The sequence below is a fragment of the Cebus imitator genome, unplaced genomic scaffold (genome assembly GCF_001604975.1).
Source record: "Cebus imitator isolate Cc_AM_T3 unplaced genomic scaffold, Cebus_imitator-1.0 Scaffold347, whole genome shotgun sequence".
Taxonomy (NCBI): domain Eukaryota; kingdom Metazoa; phylum Chordata; class Mammalia; order Primates; family Cebidae; genus Cebus; species Cebus imitator.
In genome coordinates, this window is record NW_016107662.1 from 112380 (window position 1) to 120969 (window position 8590).

The window sequence follows — 8590 nt, forward strand, 5'->3', positions numbered from 1 at the left end:
TGTTCTGCTTGGTCAATTCGGCTGTTGAAACTTGTGCATGCTTCCCGAAGTTCTCGTGTTGTGTTTTTCAGCTCCATCAATTCACTTATATTCCTTTCTATTTTGTCCATTCTCGTTAGCATTTCATCAAATCTTTTTTCAACATTCTTAGTTTCTATGCATTGGGTTAGAACATGTTCTTTTAGCTCACAGAAGTTTCTTACTTCCCACCTTCTGAAGCCTGATTCAGTCATTTCATCACACTCATTCTCCATCCAACCTTGTTCCCTTGCTGGTGAGGAGTTGTGATCCCTTTTAGGAGGAGAGGTGTTCTGGTTTCAGGTGTTTTCATCCTTTTTGTGCTGGCTCCTTCCCAGGTTTATGGATTTATCTACCTGTCATCTTTGTAGTTGCTGACTTTCAGATTGGGTCTCTGAGTGGACATCCAGTTTGTTGATGATGAAGTTATTTCTTTCTGTTTCTTAGTTTTCCTTCTAACAGTCTGGCCCCTCTGCTGTAGGACTGCTGAGGTCCACTCCAGGCCCTGCTTGCCTGAGGATTGCCTGCAGCAGCTGCAGAACAGTAAGGGTTGCTGCCAGTTTCTTCTGCTATCTCTGTCCCAGGATGATACCTATACAATATCAGTCTGAGCTCTTTTTTATAAGGTGAGCCTTTGGATATATGGGGGTCAGGGAGCTGCTTGAGGAGACAGTCTGACCTTTATAGGAGCTCATGTGCTGAGCTGTGAGCTCCGTTGTTCATTCAGAGCTGCTGGGCAGGTTCGTTTAGGTCTGTTGCAGCTGAACTTATAAACCGCTTTTTGTTCCCAGGTGCTCTGTCCCAGGGAGTTAGGGCTTTATTTATGAGTTTCCATTGTGTTGCTGCCTTTTTTTTCTTTTTCAGGGCTGCCCTGCCCAGCAAGGAGGCAGCCTAGTCACTGTCTGCCTGCAGAGGCTTTGCTGAGCTGTTGTGGGCTCTGCCCAGCTGTCATGTGGACTTTCCTGTAGTCCTGTTTATATGGGTGTACTTAGAACTGCCTCGGCAATGGTGGCCCACCTCTGTATTGGCAGACTCTCTATGTAATGGCCAGTTGCCTTGGCAATGGCGGGTTGCCTTGGCAATGGCAGGCAGCCTCAGCAATGGCAGGTTGCCTTGGCAACGGCAGGCTGCCTTAGCAATGGCGGAATGCCTCTGTATTGGTGGAGTGCCTTGGTAATGGTGGACGCCCCTCCCTCACAGAGCTGGACCATCCCAGGTTCAGCTGCACTTGCTGTGAAGCTCTCAATCCATAGAGTTTCTGATTGCTGTCCTTTTATGGGGGTGGGGCCAGCCTAGCCTGATCACCTGGCTCCCTGCCTCAGAGCCTTCTTTTTTTTCTCTCTTAGTTGAACAGTCGACTCTCTCTGGTGTTCCAGTCACCTGTTGAAGAGGCGCCGGGATCTGTTTGATTTCCCGTGAGGTGACTCACTGCGCTGGCTTAAACAGTGGCATTGAGATTCATGGCACTTTTTTTTGCCCAGGAATCTCCTGGCCTGGCTCCCTGTTCAGATCCCTCTTTAATCAGATGAATGAGCGACTTCCCAGGGTTCCAATCACCAGCCAAAAGCGCACCCGGAGCAGTGTATTTTGTATGGAGAACTGCCGGCTGGGACAAAGCAGCCGCACTGACCAAAAGAACTGCGCCGGACAGAACAGCCACGCTGGTGACCCGTCCTCCACCTGGGAATCTCCTGGTCCCTGGGCAATAAAAATGCGGCGTCCCCTCACCCTCTGCCCTTTCACTGGGAGCTGCAACTCCGAGCTGTTCCTAAACGGCCATCTTTGATCTTCCCCCCCTTTTTTCTCTAATCTTGCCTTCTCGTTTTATTTCATTGAGTTGATCTTCAACCTCTCATATCCTTTCTTCTGCTTGGTCAATTCAGCTGTTGAAACTTGTGCATGCTTCACGAAGTTCTTGTGTTGTGTTTTTTAGCTCCATCAATTCACTTATATTCCTCTCTAAGCTGTTTATTCTAGTCGGCATTTCATCAAACCTTTTTTCATGATTCTTAGCTTCTTTGCATTGGGTTAGAACATGTTCTTTTAGCTCACAGAAGTTTCTTATTACCCACTTTCTGAAGTCTGTTTCTGTCAATTCATCAGACTCATTCTCCATACAGTCTTGCTCCCTTGCTGGTGAGAAGTCGTGATCCCTTGGAGGAGGAGAGGCGTTCTGGTTTTGGGTGTTTTCATCTTTTTGCACTGGTTTCTTCCCATCTTTGTGGATTTTTCTACCTGTCGTCTTTGTAGTTGTTGAGTTTCAGATTGTGTCTCTGAGTGGACGTCCAGTTTGTTGATGATGAACTTATTCCTTTCTGTTTCTTAATTTTCCTTCTAACATTCAGGCCCCTCTGCTGTAGGACTGCTGAGGTCCACTCCAGGTCCTGCTTGCCTGGGGATAACCTGCAGTGGCTGCAGAACAGTAAGGGTTGCTGCAAGTTTCTTCTTCTACTATCTTTGTCCCAGAAGGATACCAACCAGATGTCAGTCTGAGCTCTCCTTTATGAGGTGACTCTTTGGATATATGGGGGTCAGGGAGCTGCTTGAGGAGACAGTCTGTCCTTTATAGGAGCTCAAGTGCTGAGCTGTGAACTCCATTGTTATTCAGAGCAGCTGGGCAGGTACATTTAAGTCTGCTGCAGCAGAACACATAAACGTCTTTTTTCCCCCCCAGGGGCTCTGTCCTGGGAGTTAGGGCTTTATTTATAAGTTTCTGTCATCCTGCTGCCATTTTTCAGAGCTGCCCTGCCCAGTGAGGAGGCAGCCTAGTCACAGTCTGCCTGCAGATGCTTTGCTGAGCTGCTGTGGGCTCCACCCAGCTGCCATATGAATGTCCCTACAGTCCTGTTTATATGGGTATAGTTAGAACTGCCTTGGCAATGGTGGTCTACTTCTGTAGTGGTGGACTGTCTCTGTAACGGTGGACTGCCTTGGGAATGGCAGGCTGCTTCAGCAATGGCTGACTACCTTCATATTGGTGGACTGCCTCAGTAATGGTGGATGCCCCTCCCCCACAGAGCTGGACTGTCCCAGGTTCAGCTGTGCTTGCTATGAAACTCCCAGGTGTCCCAGTCACCTGTTGAAGTGGCACCAGCATCTGTGTGATTTCCCGTGTGGTGACCCACTGCATTGGCTGAAACAGTTGCGTGGAGATTTATGGCATTTTTTTTTTTTTTGCCCAGAAATCTCCTGGCCTGGCTCCCGGTTTCAGTCCCTTTTTTATCAGTTGAATGGGTGACTCTGTCTCCCAGGAGCTCCAATCACCAGCTAAAATGGTGCCTGGACCCATGTATTTTGTGCGGAGACCTGCCACGCCAGCCAAATTAGCCATGCTGGTGACCTGTGGGGCTCCTTCACCTGGGAATCTCCTGATCTGTGGGTAATAAAAGTCCATCTGGGAATGCGGTGTTCACTTACCCTCTGTGCTTTCACTGGGAGCTGTAATCATGAGCTGCTCCTAATTGGCCATGATGGATCCATCTCTCAAGACTTGGTTATTAAGTACAGTGCAATTGACCCACTGTTGGCTCTTCTTGCAGTTCCTGATATGTCACCTTTAGCATGTGGTTTCTTACATAATCTTACCTGGACACTTTCAAATTATTACTGCAACAAGAATCCTGCACCCCCATTAGATGCTGTCGAGCAGATTCTTTCTATGTTAGTTCAGCTCATGTATCATGATGATCCAGAAGTATTAGCAGATACCTGCCAGGCTATTTCCTACCTTACTGATGGTCCAAATTAACAAATTAATATGGTTGTGAAAACAGGAGCTCTGCCCCAACTTCTGAAGTTTTAGGAACTTCTGAATTGCCAATTGTGACTCCTGCACTAAGAGCCATAGGGAATATTGTCACTGGTACAGACGAACAGATTCAAGTTGTGATTGATGCAGGAGCACTCGTTTTCTTTCTCAGCCTGCTTACCAACCCCAAAACTAACATTCAGAAGGAAGCTAATTGGATAATGTCAAACATCACAGCTGGCCATCAGGACCAGATACAGCAAGTTGTGAATCATGGATGACTCCCATTCCTTGTCAGTGTTCTCTCTAAGCAGGTTTTAAGACACAAAAGGAAGTTGTATGGACTGTGATCAACTATAGCAGTGGTGGAAAAGTTGAACAGATTGTGTACCTCATTCATTGAGACATAATAGAACTGTTGATGAACCTCTTAACTGCAAAATATACCAAGATTATTCTAGCTATCCTGGATGCCATTTCAAATATCTTTCAGGCTGCTGAGAAACTAGGTGAAACAGATAAACTTAGTATAATGATTGAAGAATGTGGAGGCTTAGACAAAATTGAAGCTGTTCAAAACCATGAAAATGAGTCTGTGTATAAAGCTTCGTTAAACTTAATTGAGAAGTTTAACTTCTCTGTAGAGGAAGAGGAAGATCAAAATGTGCCAGAAACTGCCTCTGAAGGCTATACCTTCCAAGTTCAGGATGGAACTCCTAGGACCTTTAACTTTTGGATTATGTAGCTGAGGCATAAATTTGTTGTGTAGTATGTTTGGTATTTTGTCCTCTTGTTTCTCTACAAAAAATCTCTTTCTAAATGTGGTTCGTTATTGTAGTACTTTTTACACTGAAACTATACTTGAACAGTTCCAACTATACATACTGTATGAAGCTTGTCCTCTGGCTAGGTTTCTTATTTCTATGTGGAATTTCTTATCTTTCAGCCTCCTGTAAATAAACATTAAAATCCACCCTTTACTTCACCATGCCAATGTACTGCTTTCTAATTTGGGATCTTTAATATTGCAAGTGAAGGATAACCCATCCAAACTGATGTGATTAACCAGAGACAGTCCTGGTTGCAGTTTTTACAGAAGTATGAATAAAATTTTCCAGAAACCCTCAAAAAAAAAAAATCTGAAACCTGGGGAGTGAAAGACATAGACCTCAGGTGCTATGGGAAATAGATAGTCTTGAATAGCTTCTTTTCTTTCTGAATTACTGGCACACACCAGTAGAGCCTGGCAATAATTTTGGGATACGATGAGAGTAGGATTAAATAGACCAGATGGAAGGGCAATGATGGGTTTTATTTTCTCCATCTGGTCCCCCTATTACCCTAAAGAATCCTTTGGTTCAGGTGCAGTGGCTTATGCCTGTAATCCTAGAAATTTGGGAGGCCGAGATAGGTGGATCACAAGTTCAGGAGTTCGAGACCATCCTGACTAACATAGAGAAACCCCATCTCTACTAAAAATACAAAATTAGCCACGAGTGGGGACACATGTCTGTAATCCCAGCTACTCATGAGGCTGAGGCAGGAGAATTGCTTGAACCCATAAGGCAGAGGTTGCAGTGAGCAGGGATCATGCCACGGCTCTCTAGCCTGGGTGACAGAGCAAAACTCCTTCTCAAAAAAAAAAAATTAAAAATAAAATAACTAAAAAGAATCCTTGGGAATTATCCCAACTCTCTGCAATGTAGACACAGAATTCTAGTGAGGAGCATCCTTTCTCAGTACCCAGCTGTCTGAGGCCACAGTTGGGTTGCTTCAGGTGATTGAAAAACTTGCTTTTTTATTAAAAAGACTTAATGCCCCATGGTTTAGATTAAGCTGGATTTATGAAATTTTGAATTCATCTTTTATTTTCTCTGTGAGCAGGGGATCCTCCTGATTTTCTACACCTAGAGATGAATCTATATTTGCCAATATTTACATAAATCAGAGACATAAATCAGATAAAAACCCTAGACATGGCCTTCGGGATAATCTGACTCTTGCCTGTTTCTCTTCTCAATTATGTTGTCAGAGAGAAATACCTAAAGTGAAGTCTCTCAGCAATAGTCAAAACATTACACTTCTAGAGAAGCTGGTGACATAAGGAAGGGATCGCAGTGAGAATCAAAGCTTCTTCTCAATCTTTCTGTGTATCTGTTTGTGGTAGATGAATCCAGAAATGATTCTGGAGCCAGTGAAGAGCTATTTAACAGGGTAGAATCCCTGTAGATCAGAGTACTAGGTCACATGTTCATTAGTCACCTTCTTTAGTCAAATTCTCAGGGCTAAGCCTCTGATAGGGCTTCAGAGTGAGGCATATCTGTGAAAGCCTCTAATTACATGTGAAAGGTGAAGCTCTGGCTCTGGGAGGAGTCTCTTATCTGACAGAACATCATGCTTCTGTGGGTGTGAGATTCTGTGCCCTTCCTCAGCAGGACACCACTGACTCAATAATTATTTAAGAATCATATATAAATCGTCTTTTATCATGAATTTCTTAAATAATAAAACAGAGAAAACATATTTACCCACTTTCAAGTTGAGTAGGAGTGTGAGAAACTTTATAGAAAATGTCATAGAAAGAATCTCTTGGGCTCTGTCTTTCTCAAAAAACCCTCAAAATTCTGGTACAAACTGCTGGAATTAAGCTTATCAGAGCATGACTTTTTGCCATATATATTTACATTCAATTGGACTTTAGTTTTGTTATGATTCTTAAAGAATAAACCATTTTTGGAGAAAGATCCAAGATGTCTGATCACTAGCAGCTCGGGATTGTAGCTCCCAGTGAAAGGGCAGAGAACGAGAGGATGCCACACTTTCAGATGAGTTTTTGTTGCTCACGCACCAGGAGATTCCCAGCGGAGGAGCCCCATGGGTTGCCAGCATGACTCTTGTGGCCGGCGAGGCTGTTTTGCTGCTGCCTTGGTGCGGCGGTTCTTGGTGCAGAGTCAGAAAAGCACCATCAATCTTAACGCCGCTGTTTTGGCCAGCGAAGTGGGTTGCTCAGATTTTAGCACTGGGAATCAACAAGTTGGACGTCCACTCAGAAACCCAATTGTAAAGACAATAATTGTAAAGACCACAGATGGATAAATCTATAAAGAAGGGAAGAAACCGGCCTAAAAAGGCTGAGAATACCCAAAATCAGAACGCCTCTCCCTCTACAGGGGATCACAGTTCCTCATCAGCAACAGAACAAGGCCTGATGGAGAATGAGTGTGTTCCATTAAAAGAAGCAGGCTTTGAAAGGTGGATGATAAGAAACTTCTGTGAATTAAAAGAACTTGTTCTAACCCAATACAAAGAAACTAAGAACTTTGAAAAAAGGTTTAACGAAATGTTAACAAGAATACATAATTTAGAGAGGAATGTAAGTGAATTAATGGAGCTGAAAAACACAACACGAGAACTTCTCCAAGTATGCACAAGTTTTAACAGCTGAATTGATGAAGCAGAAGAAAAGATATCAGAGGTCGAAGACCAACTTAATGAAATAAAACGAGAAGACAAGATTAGAGAAAAAAGGATAAAAAGGAACAAGCAAAGTCTCCAAGAAATATGGAACTATGTGAAAAGACCTAATCTACGTTTGATAGGTGTACCTGAATGTGATGAAGAGAATCAATCCAAGCTGGAAAATACGCTTCAGAAAGAAAGAAAGAAAAAAGGAAAACTTTCCCAACCTAGCAAGGCAGGACAATATTCAACTCCAGGTAATACAGAGAACACCACAAAGATATTCCTCAAGAAGACCAACCTCAAGGCACATAATCGCCAGATTCACCAGGGTTGAAATCAAGGAGAAAATACTGAGGGCAGCCAGAGAGAAAGGTCAGGTTACCCATAAAGGGAAGCCTATCGGACTCACAGCAGATCTCTCAGCAGAAACCCTACAAGCCAGAAGAGAGTGGGGACCAATATTCAACACCCTTAAAGAAAAGAACTTTCAACCCAGAATTTTACATCCAGCCAAACTAAACTTAATAAGTGAAGGAAAAATAAAATCTTTTGTGAACAAGCAAGCACTCAGAGATTTCATCACTACCAGGCCTGTTTTACAAGAGCTTCTGAAAGAATCACTACATATAGAAAGGAACAACCAGTATCAACCTTTCTAAAAAATACCAAAAAGTAAAGAGCATCAACATAATCAAGAATTTACATCAACTAATGGGCAAAACAGCCAGCTAAAATTAAATGGCAGTATTAAACTCACATACATTATTATTAATTCTAAATTTAAATTGACTAAATCCCCCAATCCAAAGACACAGACAGGCAATAAAAGCCAAAACCCGTCGGTATACTGCATCCAGACCCATCTCACATGCAAGGATACACAAAGACTCAAAACAAAGGGATGGAGAAAGATTTACCAACCAAATGGAGAGCAAAAATAAATAAATAAATAAATAAATAGCAGGAGTTGCAATTTTTGCCTCTGATAAAATAGAGTTTAAAGCAACAAAGATCAAAAGAAGCAAAGAAGGATATTACATAATGATAAAAGGATCAATGCAACAAAAAGAGCTAAAGATCTTAAATATATATGCACCCAATACAGGAATACCCAGATATATAAGACTTATAAAGAGACTTAGACTCCCACACAATAATAGTGGGAGATGTCAACATCAATATTAGACAGATCAATGAGACAGAAAATTAACAACGATATTCAGGATTTGAACTCAGATCCAGAACAAGTAAACTTAATTAACATTTATAGAGCTCTCCAGTTTAAATACACAAAATATACACTCTTATCAGTACCACATTACACCTATTTACAGGTTTACATGAAATATTGGTTGGCTGCTT

The 8590-nt window shown here is 42.6% G+C and overlaps 1 pseudogene; it reads left to right on the plus strand.

The window, feature by feature from the left end:
• The window catches only part of LOC108287543, a 14651-nt pseudogene extending 10140 nt beyond the window's left edge, over positions 1-4511 (plus strand).
• Positions 4512-8590: the final 4079 nt, after the last annotated feature.